This window comes from Neolamprologus brichardi, chromosome 7 (assembly GCF_056152115.1).
Source record: "Neolamprologus brichardi isolate AB-2024 chromosome 7, ASM5615211v1, whole genome shotgun sequence".
Lineage (NCBI taxonomy): Eukaryota > Metazoa > Chordata > Actinopteri > Cichliformes > Cichlidae > Neolamprologus > Neolamprologus brichardi.
Genome location: NC_142110.1, coordinates 39,769,704 through 39,783,464, shown reverse-complemented (window position 1 = coordinate 39,783,464; position 13,761 = coordinate 39,769,704). Strand labels below are relative to the sequence as shown.

Below are 13,761 nucleotides of genomic sequence, written 5' to 3'. Positions count from 1 at the left end.
TCATACACACAGAATACATACTCAGAATAAACAAAAAGCATAAAGAAACACAAAAGACTCAGGACCATGACACATTCTCCTTATTACTTTTTCTATAATTGTAATTCATTGCAGGGAAAAATAAAAATGTAAAGTATCTGCAACCACGCTGTAATATAAATAAGGTTTACTAGGGAAACTAGGACTTCATTTTCATAACTCTATCCAGAAGAATTCTATGATTCCCTGCATTTTGTTCTGAGAGTAATCTTTGTGAATATTTTTTCATGATAAAAACAAATAAAACATTCTAAAAGCAGAGGTCCATATTTGCACAAAGTGACTGCGGTATAGTAACTTTAAGGGACAGCCACGTAGCAGCTGACTTGGGCCTGCTATCAATGTGAGTGAAGTTGGCCCCTCCACCTTCTTCAAATCCAACAAAAGTGGTATCAAACGTTTGTGCTACGTTTGTGCTGGTTTGTGCTGCTAAAATTGTCGTTTGTGCTGCTTCTGTTTTAAAGATATTAATAAAAATGTAAAGGTCAAAAGGTCAACCAGCCCCCCCCACATTACCCAAATCAAACAAAATTGATCTCAAACGTTTGTGCTACATTTGTGCTGGTTTGTGCTGCAAAAATTTTTGTTTGTGCTGCTATCATTTTAAAGATATTATTAAAAATTTCTAGAGGTCATCAGAGGTCAACCAGCCCCCCCACATTACCCAAATCCAACAAAAGTGGTATCAAACGTTTGTGCTACGTTTGTGTTGGTTTGTGCTGCAAAAAGCTTCGTTTGTGCTGCTATCATTTTAATAATAATAATAATAATAATAATAATAATAATACATTTTATTTGAGGGCGCCTTTCAGAAAACCAAGGTCACCTTACAAAAAACACAATTAATAAAAGGAACAGTAGTCATAAAATACATAAAATAAGTTAAAATTACAAAACAGAGCGTGACAACAGATAAAATCAGCATTAAAGCGAATAAGCCAGTTTAAACAGGTGTGTTTTGAGCTGTGTCTTAAATACGGAAAGGGTGTCAATGTTTCTTAGTGCAGGAGGAAGAGAGTTCCAGAGCCGGGGAGCAGAGCGACTGAAAGCTCTGTTCCCCATAGTGATAAGGTGTGAGGACGGAACGGTAAGATGAGTAGCAGATGATGATCTGAGAGGGCGGGAAACAGTGGTGATATGGAGCAGGTCACACAAATATGAAGGAGCAGATTTATGGATACATTTGAACGTGAGAAGTAAGATTTTAAAGTTTATCCTGGCTTCTATGGGCAACCAGTAAAGTTGCTGAAGAACTGGGGTAATATGAGCACTTAACGGAGTACGGGTTATGATCCAAGCTGCAGAACTTTGAAGAAGTTGGAGTTTATGAAGGGACCTTTTAGGGAGACCAAATAGGAGGGAATTACAGTAATCAATACGGGATGTAATAAGACTATGGACAAGGATGGCAGCAGCATGGGGAGTAAGGAAGGGACGGAGTCGGTTAATATTACGTAAATGGAAATAAGCAGACCGGGTTACTTAATTAATGTGAGACTGGAATGAAAGAGTATTATCAAGTATGACACCCAAACTCTTAACCTGAGGGGAGGGAAGGGTGGGAGAATTTTCAATGTTAATGGAAAAGCTGTGGGATTTGGTTAAGATAGATGGTGTGCCAACAAGTAAAACTTCAGTTTTATTACTGTTGAGTTTGAGGAAATTGGAGGAGAACCAGGATCTAATCTCAATAAGACAGTCTGAGAGGGAGGTAGGTGGGAGGGATGAATTGGGTTTAGAAGAAAGGTAGAGCTGGGTGTCATCGGCATAACAGTGAAAGTTTATATTATATTTTCGGAATATATAACCAAGAGGAAGCATATAAATAATGAATAAAAGAGGCCCCAATACTGAACCCTGGGGCACACCAGCAGAAACAGGATAGAGAGTTGAAGAATGGGATTTAAGTTGGATAAACTGAGTGCGGTCTGAGAGATAGGAGGTAAACCAGGCAAGGGGGGTATGACTAATACCAATGGAAGCTAACCGGTTCAGGAGATATTAATAAAAATTTCTAGAGGTCATCAAAGGTCAACCAGCCCCCCCACATTAATGGAATCAAACAAAATTGGTGTCAATCAACTGTGCTATGTTTGTGCTGGTTTGTGCTGCTAAAATTGTCGTTTGTGCTGCTTCTGTTTTAAAGATATTAATGAAAAGGTAAAGGTCAAAAGGTCAACCAGCCCCCCCACATTACCCAAATCAAACAAAATTGATGTTAAACGTTTGTGCTACGTTTGTGCTGGTTTGTGCTGCAAAATTTTTTGTTTGTGCTGCTAACATTTTAAACATTTTAATAAAATAACGTCTTGATGCGTGCTTAATCATCCAGGTAAGTAAATCCCAAAAGGTTGATTCTGTTCATCTGGACATTTTCAGTTGGAGAAACGTTTCGTCACTCATCCAAGTGACTTCTTCGGTCTCAGCTGACTGCAGGTTTCCCCAACCTTATAAACACATCTGAGTGAAATTGGGCCCCCTACCTTCTTCAAATCGAACAAAATTGATGTCAAACATTTGTCCTGCAAATTATTTTGTTTGTGCAGGTTATGTTTCCCTAATTTTATAAACAGTACATGTACAGTGAGAGAGAGATGTTACATCTGTCTTCACTTGCATCCCGGTCATAGAAGCGTTGGAGGTAGTTCATAAGAGATTACAGGATCACCCCAACCTCAGCAACAGGACCACTCTCAGCACTGATCAGTTGTGTTTGCTTTTGGAACTGTGTCTTAATTCCACTTATTTTGCACAAGGGTCAGTACAGGCGGAAACCTAGGTGTGCCATGGGTTCCCACAGGCCCCTGGTCAAAGTCACCAAACCAGTTCGTAAGCAGGTACAGGTGTGGCCAGAAGGGTCCTCAGAGGCACTGCAAGACTGCTTTTCCACCACAGGCTGCTACACACGACAACACCACAGACTTTCAGGAATATACAGAAACTGTTACTGCCTACATCCCAAAATGCATCAATGATGTCACAGAGACCAGGTGTCACGGGTTGCTTAGAGGATCCACTCGCAGGACTCATGAGTAGCCTTTAAACATAGACGGTTTATTTACAGATCTTCACCAAGTGTATGTACAGACAGTGCGGGGTTAGTGCTATATACAAGACGTGAGGGGCAGGGGTCCAGGGCTCCAGGGAAAACGGGGAAATCACACATGCGCTCAGTTCAACCTCTCTCTTCTCCGCTAGCGACCAGTCACTCCTTTCACACTCCACACGGGGAAACACGGGGACGGGTCCGGGGAATCTAGGAACAAAGAAACACTCGTTAAGTCTCTGAGACGGAGGCACAGGAAACTTGAGCTAGACGTGTACTGACTAGAGCCTTCACAACAATCCAGCGTTGAACAGCTGATCTCCTCCTTCTAATATACCAGCTGGTCTGATGAGGCCCAGGTGTTCCCAATCCAGGAAGGCGTGGACCGAGGGCGTGAAGCCGCCATGAGTTCCGCCCCTGCAAGACAGGGCAGAGAAGGAGAGAGGGGGAGAGAGAGGGAAAAAGAGAAGAGAAGGAGGGCTAGGAGTGGAGAGATTCTGATCAGCACCTTGCCGATCCTGCAGGTCGTGACACCAGGCCTATCACTGTCCGGGCCAATCAGAAACCATGGCTCACAGGTCAGGTTTAAATGCTCCTAAGGTTGAAAAATGCAAGCCTTCAGAGCGGGGAATTAGGTGAGCCAAAGAACAGCAAGGGCAAACCTGTCACGTGGCATCAGCTACAGCAAAGCTTCAGCGACAGCAGAGATACTTGGAGGCAGTGGCAAGGAATACAAACCATCACAGACTACAAGAGCCCACTCTGCAGACCGTGGTGACACAATCCCCAGACAGTGTGTGGAGATCCCTTGCCAAAATCAGTACCACCGTTCCCACATGCGTCAAAGCCTCCAACATCATTACTGTACCATTACTGTCATCTACCTCCTGCTTTAAGGACTACCGTCCTGTCAAACTCACCTCCATCATTATGAAGTGCTTTGAACGGTTAGTCATGCATCAAATCAAATTATTGCTTTCGTCAAAACGTTCAAGTGATGATGGAATTTCAACTGCCCCTTACTAAGCCCTCACACATCTCAACACTAGAGATTCATATGTCAGAGTGCTGTTCATAGACTTCAGTTCAGCCTTCAGCATCATCATTCCCCAGCCACTCATTCACAAACTGGCTCTGCTGGGGATCAGCACCTTGCTGTATAACTGGGTGCTAGATTTCTTGACAGGAAGACAGCAGATAGTATGGGTCGACAGCAACACCTCCAGCCCAAGAACACTGAATATGGGGGCTCCCCAAGGATGTGTGTTGAGCCCCCTTCTCTTTACTCTGCTGACCCACAACGAGATCTACTACAGGGGTGAAGTTAACTATCTGGCAGAGTGGTACAGCAACAACAACCTGCCCCTGAATGTGGAGAAGACCAACAGGGACTCTACTTCCTCTGCAAACTGAGAAGCACAAGAGATTCAACCCCCATTATGAGCACCTTCTACAGAGGCACAGTTGAGAGTATCCTCACCAGCTGCATCACTGTGTGGTATGACTCCTGCACTGAGTTCTGCAAGAAAAAATGACAATGGGTAGCGAGAGCAGCTGCACCTGCCTCATCTAGAAGGTCGTCTCCATTACAGGTGACTACACTCATCCCTTCAGCAGCGTCTTCAGTTTGCTGCCATCAGGAAGGATACTGAAGAGCCTCCGGGCCAGAACACAGACTGAGAGACAGATTTGTCCATCGGGCTGTCAGGATGCTGACCATCTCTGAATCGAGAAGGGGGGCCCAAAGGTACATCTTTCACCATCCTACAATGCTGTGATTGTAGCCATTCCACACTTTCTGTGAATGGTACTCATGGCCATTAATCAGTAGGCTTTGATTAGTTGTCATTGATCAATGGTTATAAGAATTTGCATACCAACAATCATAGAACTAACCACCCAGCACTTTGTTCATTCACTAGTGCTAGTTTCCTTCACTATGCAAATGTACTGTTTATAAGGTTGGGGAAACCTGCAGTCAGCTGAGACTGAAGAAGTCACTTGGATGAGTGACGAAACGTTTCTCCAACTGAAAATGTCCAGATGAACAGAATCAACCTTTTGGGATTTACTTACCTGGATGATTAAGCACGCATCAAGACGTTATTTTATTAAAATGTTTAAAATGTTAGCAGCACAAACAAAAATTTTTGCAGCACAAACCAGCACAAACGTAGCACAAACGTTTAACATCAATTTTGTTTGATTTGGGTAATGTGGGGGGGCTGGTTGACCTTTTGACCTTTACCTTTTCATTAATATCTTTAAAACAGAAGCAGCACAAACGACAATTTTAGCAGCACAAACCAGCACAAACATAGCACAGTTGATTGACACCAATTTTGTTTGATTCCATTAATGTGGTGGGCTGGTTGACCTTTGATGACCACTAGAAATTTTTATTAATATCTTTAAAATGATAGCAGCACAAACGCAACTTTTTGCAGCACAAACCAGCACAAACGTAGCACAAACGTTTGACATCAATTTTGTTTGATTTGGGTAATGTGGGGGGGCTGGTTGACCTTTTGACCTTTACATTTTCATTAATATCTTTAAAACAGAAGCAGCACAAACCAGCACAAACGTAGCACCAAGGGCGTAGATTTGGCATGGACGGAAGGGACATGTCCCCACCAATATCCAGCGATTATTGAAGTGTCCCCACCAATAATTTGATCTCTTCGAGTAAAGAAAAACAACCCGATAGAAAGAAAAAAAAAGATCTGTCAGCGTCTCATTCACCCAGCGGAGCAGAAAGAGTTAAATTACGTTCTCTACTGGAGTCCTACGTCATGTGACAAATATGGCCAATGTGATTGGCTGTGCCTTTCAGGGAGCTCTGTTTAGTTTTAGCAGCGGCAAGCCTGCGCTGCGAGGAGGAGAGGAGGATGGCAGCAACAAGGAAGAAGCTGGATATAATACAGTATTTTTCAAAGAAACCTGTAAGTCACTTAAAGTCAAGTTCACTCATAAAATGTGTCCGTCATAATAACGTTACAGGCTATGCTAGGCTTTGGCCCACATCAATCTAAAATTGTATGTAACCACGAATAACGTGTTTTGGAAACTAACTGCACAACAGGCGGCACTATTAGTTCTCTCAGTCTCAGAGTAGCATTTCTAATTTTGATTGAAGCTGTCGGAGAAAACGGAAGCCTCAAGTGAGCCAGGATATTAGTTTACAGAGGCTGTTAAAATTATATGTCTAACGTCAAAATGCTGGTGACACAATAATTTCATCCTAATGGCACTGACATATTCATAGGGTTAACTTTTGAGACAAAATATCATGAGGTAGTCATGATTTTGCAAATATTCCACCTTGTAGTGCAGTTTGCACAAATTGTTTTAAAAATGCATTAATGCTACAAACATTACTGGTGAGTCCAGATCTGCACAAATTGACAGAAACACTGAAGCAGCTACACATTTTATTCTTATTGGCATGTATGTCCTATTTGTCAGGTGACAGAAGAACCAACACAAAGCTCACAGCTGGTTATCTGGTGAGAGGGAAACATGAAGATAAAACCAGGAGATGCCCTTACTGAATCATCAGAGCTGAACAGGTGATGGAGAAACAGGTTTACTTTTTAGGTGACATGAATGAGTTGAAGGGAAGTTATGAAAGGGGGGCACAAAGAAATACTTTTCTTTCTTATTCTCATTTAAAATGTCTCGCTTTTAACAAATAATTATCTGAATCTTTCAACCAACGTTTTTATCTGATGTAAAATGTATAGAAATCCATTATTGTATTCGGTAAATATTAAGTCTAGTTAGTATATACCCTAGTAAGTTATAGTATTCTTTACTTTGTTAAGGTACCATCTGTGCAGTCTGCAATTCTATTGAAGAAAGATGTTGAATCTATTTAATTACTGGAGAAAAATAATAGATTTCTGTGCATTTGTTTTATACGTGCATTAAATTTAAATCGATTTTGTTAGTTAAGCATCTTGAGGCAGAGGGTGGGGGAGTGGTTCCCTAATTTTTTTCTTTTCTTTTTTTGCTGGGAGTTGGCAACCCTATTAGTTATAGGTATATGTAATTATAAATTAGGTGTTACTGTTTAGAATACCAGAATAGGGAAGGTGTAGTTTTAAGCTTATTATAAAGGCTTTAAAGGATTTATGACTTTTCCTATAATACCATGGTCGGCCGGTCACTAGTCAAAATGCCCGGGCTCATATTTTGTCCCAGTGCAACCCTGCTGTATTTGAAGCCATTTTTATTTTTGTATGATACCTGATTTATATTGAATATGGGTGAAGTAAACTAACGTCTAAAATACTTAGTCATTTGTTTAATTGTAATTTAGCATTATATAACTCACATATAAAACTATCAATTGTAATTTTAAATGGTTTAAAAGCATGTAGAAGAGCATATTTAGGCAAGTATATTTCTCCTTTTGTTATCAAGAAGCAAAGACAAAAAGGAAAAAAAAACTGAATCATTCGTCCCCACCAATGCCAAAACGAAATCTACGCCCTTGCGTAGCACAGTTGATTGACACCCATTTTGTTTGATTTAATTAATGTGGGGGGGGGGGGGGGGGGGGGCTGGTTGACCTCTGATGACCTCTAGAAATTTTTATTAATATCTTTAAAATGATAGCAGCACAAACGAAAATGTTTGCAGCACAAACCAGCACAAACGTTTGATACCACTTTTGTTGGATTTGAAGAAGGTGGGGGGGCCAACTTCACTCACATCTGCTTATCAGCACGCCTCAGGATTGGCTGTCTTTATGGATCCTGTCTCTGTATTAAAATAATGTCAGCGGTCAGCTTAAGTGCAGAAAAAAACATTTCAAAGTCTAGCTGAAGGATAGAAAATGCAAAATTACATCTGAAGACACAACTGTTGAATATAACACCCACTGGCAGGCCTGTCTGATAAGGGTCCAAAAGCTTCAGAAGGCTAAGGCAGCCACTGTCACAGAGTATGACACATGAGAAAGACAACCTGAGGCAGCGAATTGCACAGTAGAACAGTCTGACTCAATATCCAGGTTAAGTTGCAAGTATCATCACTGCTAATGTGCAACGAACTGACTTTGGTTTGCAACTAAAGTGTGAACAGTTTTAAAATATGTGGGAGACCTGGATTGAATAGTCCCAGACATCATACATACTTTAGATAAGGAATACAGAGACATTTAAAGCACTTAAAGAGTGGTCATTCTAACTGGACTGTCAGAAATTGCCAAAGATGCACAAGAACCTCAGACACCAACCATGGAAAAAAGAATGATAGACAGAACAAAATTGTTGTCCTTTATGTGGCAGGTTTGTTGTAATAACAACCTGTAGCTGAAAACCCCTCTCCATATGCTGTCCATGGGGAAATATATGCACAAACAGACACAATTACTGTATCATAAAATATGCATTAGAGAAGTTTCACGCTCTGTCCTGGTAATGACCCACATCTATATTTTACACCTTGAATGGTTAAATATCAGAAATCTTTATCAGTTGTTTTTCGAACTGAAGAAGCATGTTGGAAGAAAGGTGTAACATCTTCATAAAACTAAAGAATTCGAGTTGCTATCTTTTCAAATACTCAAGACTACCCTAACCTTAATGACTGAGAACCTACACAGACATGATCATTACATTTTATTCTGTGCGCATACAATATATCAAGGAGTATGATCAATTTATGCTTCAGTATGGACTTGTATGTCTGAGGGAGGGAGAGTTTTAAGTGTTAGAGAAAAACAAGTAAATTCTGAACTTATTTGCCATATTCCAACACATCTCATATGACTTACTATAGTAGGCTGTCATATTTCACTGTGACATTTGTTATTTTATCAACTCCATTTTAAATGCTACAGTTTAATGGCCCTACTAGTAGGGACTTAATCAAGAAGTTCGTATAGTCCTGCAATCTGAGTATCCATTCTTTCTTCCTACAACAGTCCAATAGGTGAGGAGTAATTGGTTGTCTGTCTTAGTTAGGCCTGTGATAAACTGGCAACATGTCCAGGGTGTACCACACGCCTCTCCCAGTGGGATGGGCTCAAGTGCTCCTGTGACCCCGAATTGGAAAATTAAAAAAAAAATGGCTGGATATTCCACCCTGTATAAGTGAAGTAAGGGTATTCAGAGTTTTCAGGTTAAAAGGGCAGCAGGAGGCAGAAGTAGTGGTAGAACCATCCATCCAACCATTATGATTCACACCCATTTCAAACAAGCTATTTTAAAGGACTTTTTTAAAAAAAAAATACTTTCAGTTTTATGTACAATTTTAATTGCAATTCTTCAAATTTCCTCTATGTTTATCACTAATTACTAAGAATGCCAAAACACTACGGAGATGGCTATACGCAGTGTTGGACTACACTCCCTGCAGCAGTGTAGTCCGTGCTGCAGGGAGAATGGACTGCCATACCCGTTATGTGTCTGTGAGCGCGAGGAGGGAGAAAAGGAGAGTGGAAAAGTACGAGTTGTGACCGACATGAAATGGGAGCTGGAAGCATGTAAATATAATAATAACCACTGAAGCCAAAAAGAGAGCCTGACAAGCCCAGTTGTAAGTAAGCTATTAAGACTCGACTGTACAATGTGTTTGTGTTTTCCTCCGAAACAATAAGTTCCGTTGAAGCAGCCTTTCAACGCCTCTCTCTGTCTCTCGCTAGCAAAGTTGACCCAGACAATCGGCTACGAGCCCGTATTAGCCAGAGGTCCCTTTACTATGGTTCGGAGCCGCGGACCTGTTTTATATAGGCGCGGAATAGTTTTCTATACGAGAAGACTGCAAAAAGTGCAGCCTTGCCTAATGTCCACCCTACTGTTACTCATTTTATATTAAGATTTAAACATCTAGTTGCTATTGGCATGGTGAGTAACCTTCAGTAATAGTAATAATTCACACAGCAATAGTACATTCATGTAGTTGTAAAAAGCATGATAATATATTAAGTAATCCAAAGTATTCAGAATACATTACTCTCATTGAGTAACGTAACACGCTACAAAATACATTTTGGGGCATGTATTCTGTAATCTGTAGTGGAATACATTTTAAAAGTAACCTTCCCAACACTAGCTATAAGGTATAAGATGGCACTTATATCTATAGATAAAAAATCATTTTGTTTTTTTTTATTCTATACTTTGCCTGACATTTAAAATGCTTTTCAAGGAGAAACTAAGATTTTATTTAACTCGTTTCAAAAGAAAGTTAAAAAAATAAAGACAGAAATCCATTGTATCATTTTCATTTAACGACAATTAAATGATAGATTTTAACGTCTGATAAAACAATGAACAAAACTGCTTAGCAACCACTACCTAAAATTAAGTCTTTTTAAGTTTTGCTAAAAACTTGTTTTTAGCATTTAGGTACCTTATAACACCTATAACACCTTATAAAACCATTTCATCATCTCATATCATTTCATATCACAGCATCATCTAATTTAGCAAATATTAAATATACTCGACACTAGATACTTTTGCTGTATATATGTGTAGCGAGTGTAGCATTGGTATGTGCTGGCTTAATTAATTTATTCCAGTTTGCTTTAAGTCACAGTTAAAATTTCTGGTTAGTGCCAAATGAACAAAAATAAATAAGTGAGTGAATAAAAAATTAATTCATTACTTAAAAAAAATAAGTGGAAAGTTTTAAATTAACCTCAAAATCCCATCTCCATATTTATCTTCTGTTCTCGCCATCTGCTTTTCCTGGTCAGACTAATGATGCAATAAGACTGCCCTTTTTTAAAGGTTAAAAAAATAATGTTTTGATTTTTGTTATTATCATCTAATTGCTTTGGCAGTGCTGCTAGCAGTCCATTTAAAGCACAACTGAAAATTAAATTTGAAATTGAGTTGTTCAGAGAGACCGAGATAGAGAGAGCAGTAGAAAGAGGCATTCACTATTATTCCTTGGCAATGAAGTATTGTTACTTGTGCCAAATAGTGCAATGAAATAAAGGCAAGAGGGGAAGACAAAGCACTCTCTGGAGTGAGTCTCTCAATGGAGAAATAAAGACATACATACACAAATAGAGAAGCAAGAAGCAAAAGAGAGGACAAAGGAAGAGATGCAGAAACTAGAGGGAAAACAAAATGTGCACAAATTAAGGATCAATAGAATGAATGAATAAAGCAAAACAAAACAACACAAAAAATACCAGTGAAATGCAACCCCCTCCTCACTGCCCTCCAATCAAGGCAATCATGATGCTGGCAGTACTGAGATTACATAAAGAGAAAGGCAGAGTTAAAGAAAAGGGGCTGAATGTTGGATCAATATGTCTGGTGAGAGAAACATAAGGTAAAGTCCAGACAGAAGAAGAGAGAACGAGTGTAAAAGAGTATTAAGACAGAAGCAAGAAGGAGAAGGTTAGTTAGTATAAACTCACTATGTTTTTGTTTTATTCAAGGTGTAAAATATGTATCCTTGCAGATGTTCTACATTGCACGTTCACGTGTATGCCTTGTGGCCTTGTTGTTGCCTTGAGGCTGACATTTAGTTTTGCTTAATTATGAGTGTGAAAGTTTAGACGTTTGAGTTTTTATGTGTGACAAAAATGTAGATGCATGAATATTCTTGTGCATCATTTTGCGTTATCAGTCTTTAAAGTGGTTTGCCGATTCTTTGCGCTCCTTACGTTCTCAAATGCACAAGCTGAAGTCTTCATATAAAAATTGACATTTTATTATATCCTTGGAACTGTCACACATACAGACTCTTCCATTTCCATGTCACACTTTTTCTTTTCTGTGTTTGCGAAAAAAACCTGGACGATACCTAATATCTAAGACTAATTTGCTCTGAGTAAATGTTATAAGTGTCTATGACATTTAGAGCAACAACATGGATTCATGTACTGTACGTGTGTGTGTGTGTGTTTTGAGTAAGTGAAGCAGATGGGTACAGCAGCTGTGTTGCTAAGGTTATTTCATGACTCGATACCCAACAATAAATCTCCACTAAATGTAAAAATGAGCACCTTCAAAGTGTTCCACAGGGTCTCTGACACACTTCCTGCCATTACTTTACACAGGTAAACAAAGTAGTTATTATTTAGGATAGAATTTACCTCCAGCCACCAAAGTGTTCATATTCTGAATTTATTCATCTAAGAGATGAAGAGTACTTCCTATAAAACAATGAACTTTTGATTATCAATTGGCTAGTTTGAAGACCAGAAATTATAAGAGCATGCTTTCATTTTCCTTTTTTTCTTCATTCATTCCAGGTTATTCAGTTTGACTTTTCCTCCCACCAAATGGTCTCCTTTCCCTGTCAAGCTGCCAATATCTGGATGAGCGATGAGAGGAGCTGCTCAACATGTGTACACACCTATCAGAGTTGCTTTAAGTTATTACAGTGTGCTCAGAGAAAATAGTCAGTAGAAGGTTGCGCAGCAACGTGTTTTGCTGATTCTTAGGTGCAGAGCCTGGCTTTCAAGCTACAATCTGCCTTAGTTTGCTACTAAGGTTATATTGACTGAAGCCTGGGAGGAAGACTTATAAAACACAGATGAAAACATTTTTGACATAGAGCTCATATTCCTTGGTACTCTAAATGCAACAGTTGAGAAATATGGAAGATTCAGGACTCCATAAAATTAGTTTCACTGATAAACTACAGTCTGCAACATATATCCAACTTGCCCTATCTACATAAGTTTACAACCATCGGGCTTTGTGGTGTATAACAATTTTCTTTAGGTACATTAGTTGACCATAGTACAATAACCTTGTCAAATAATTATTACCAAAGTTATAAACTCTGGTGATAAAAGCTAACATTTTTAGTTTTTCTTTCTAATTTTGTATACTATCTAATATGTATAAATCATTGTACACAGTCTAATATGGTGTATGGTGTGGTAGTATGGTGATGTTGTTATTAATTGCCATAAATTTCTTACTCAAAGCCAACATCCAAAATATCTCAGTTATTAAAAATGCTTGATTGTTACCACCATAACCCTGTCTTTTATCCTAAGAGGTTTCTATACAGCGTCTGAAATATTTAGCATGCCTTTGAAACTTTTTTTAATAGTAATTTACTGGCTATAATACTGGCTCTGTTAATCCTGTTGTAGAAATTGTGGAAATTCTGTAAGTTGCTTGTGGAGAGTTACACAGAGCAGTTGTTTAATTTCCATGACAATCTGCTGCCTGTGCATTTACATGTAATCCTTGGTGATAAATTATAATTAAGGAGGAGGAGGATGGAATGACAAAAAGAGAGAAACACCAATTTCAGACTTTCATTCTGTTTTTGTCGAAGTGGGAAATGTATCTCGCGAAGCCTTGAGCAGCAGTCTTCATCTTGGACTGAAATAAACTGTTGTCTTACTTTCACAGTGACCACTGGCTTGAATGCAATCAGGCTACTCCTACTTGTGTGCCTGCCAAATATATTAACATCTATTGTTTATCTTTGTTGTCACAGGCGGCCTGATAATTATTAAAATGTTAATCTGATTACAAATTTATGCCAAAATAATTTTCTCTTGTTTTGGATTCTGGAATCTTCTGTCACTGTGATGACCAGTTCACAGCTGTTCACACACAAACACACACACACAATCCACACGGATTTAACGCGTGACATGATTTCTATGTATTTAGTCTGTTTTTATTCTAAGGCACCAGTTTTATCATATTTTAGCAGCCACATTCACAAAATTG

General features: G+C 39.2%; 1 long non-coding RNA gene across 1 annotated transcript; it reads left to right on the top strand.

The window, feature by feature from the left end:
- The first annotated feature begins 5,939 nt into the window (after positions 1-5,939).
- Positions 5,940-13,487, top strand: LOC148102152 (uncharacterized). The gene is made up of 3 exons (XR_015719353.1): positions 5,940-6,030; positions 6,554-6,657; positions 12,315-13,487. It is a non-coding gene; the product is annotated as an uncharacterized LOC148102152 (long non-coding RNA).
- Positions 13,488-13,761: the final 274 nt, after the last annotated feature.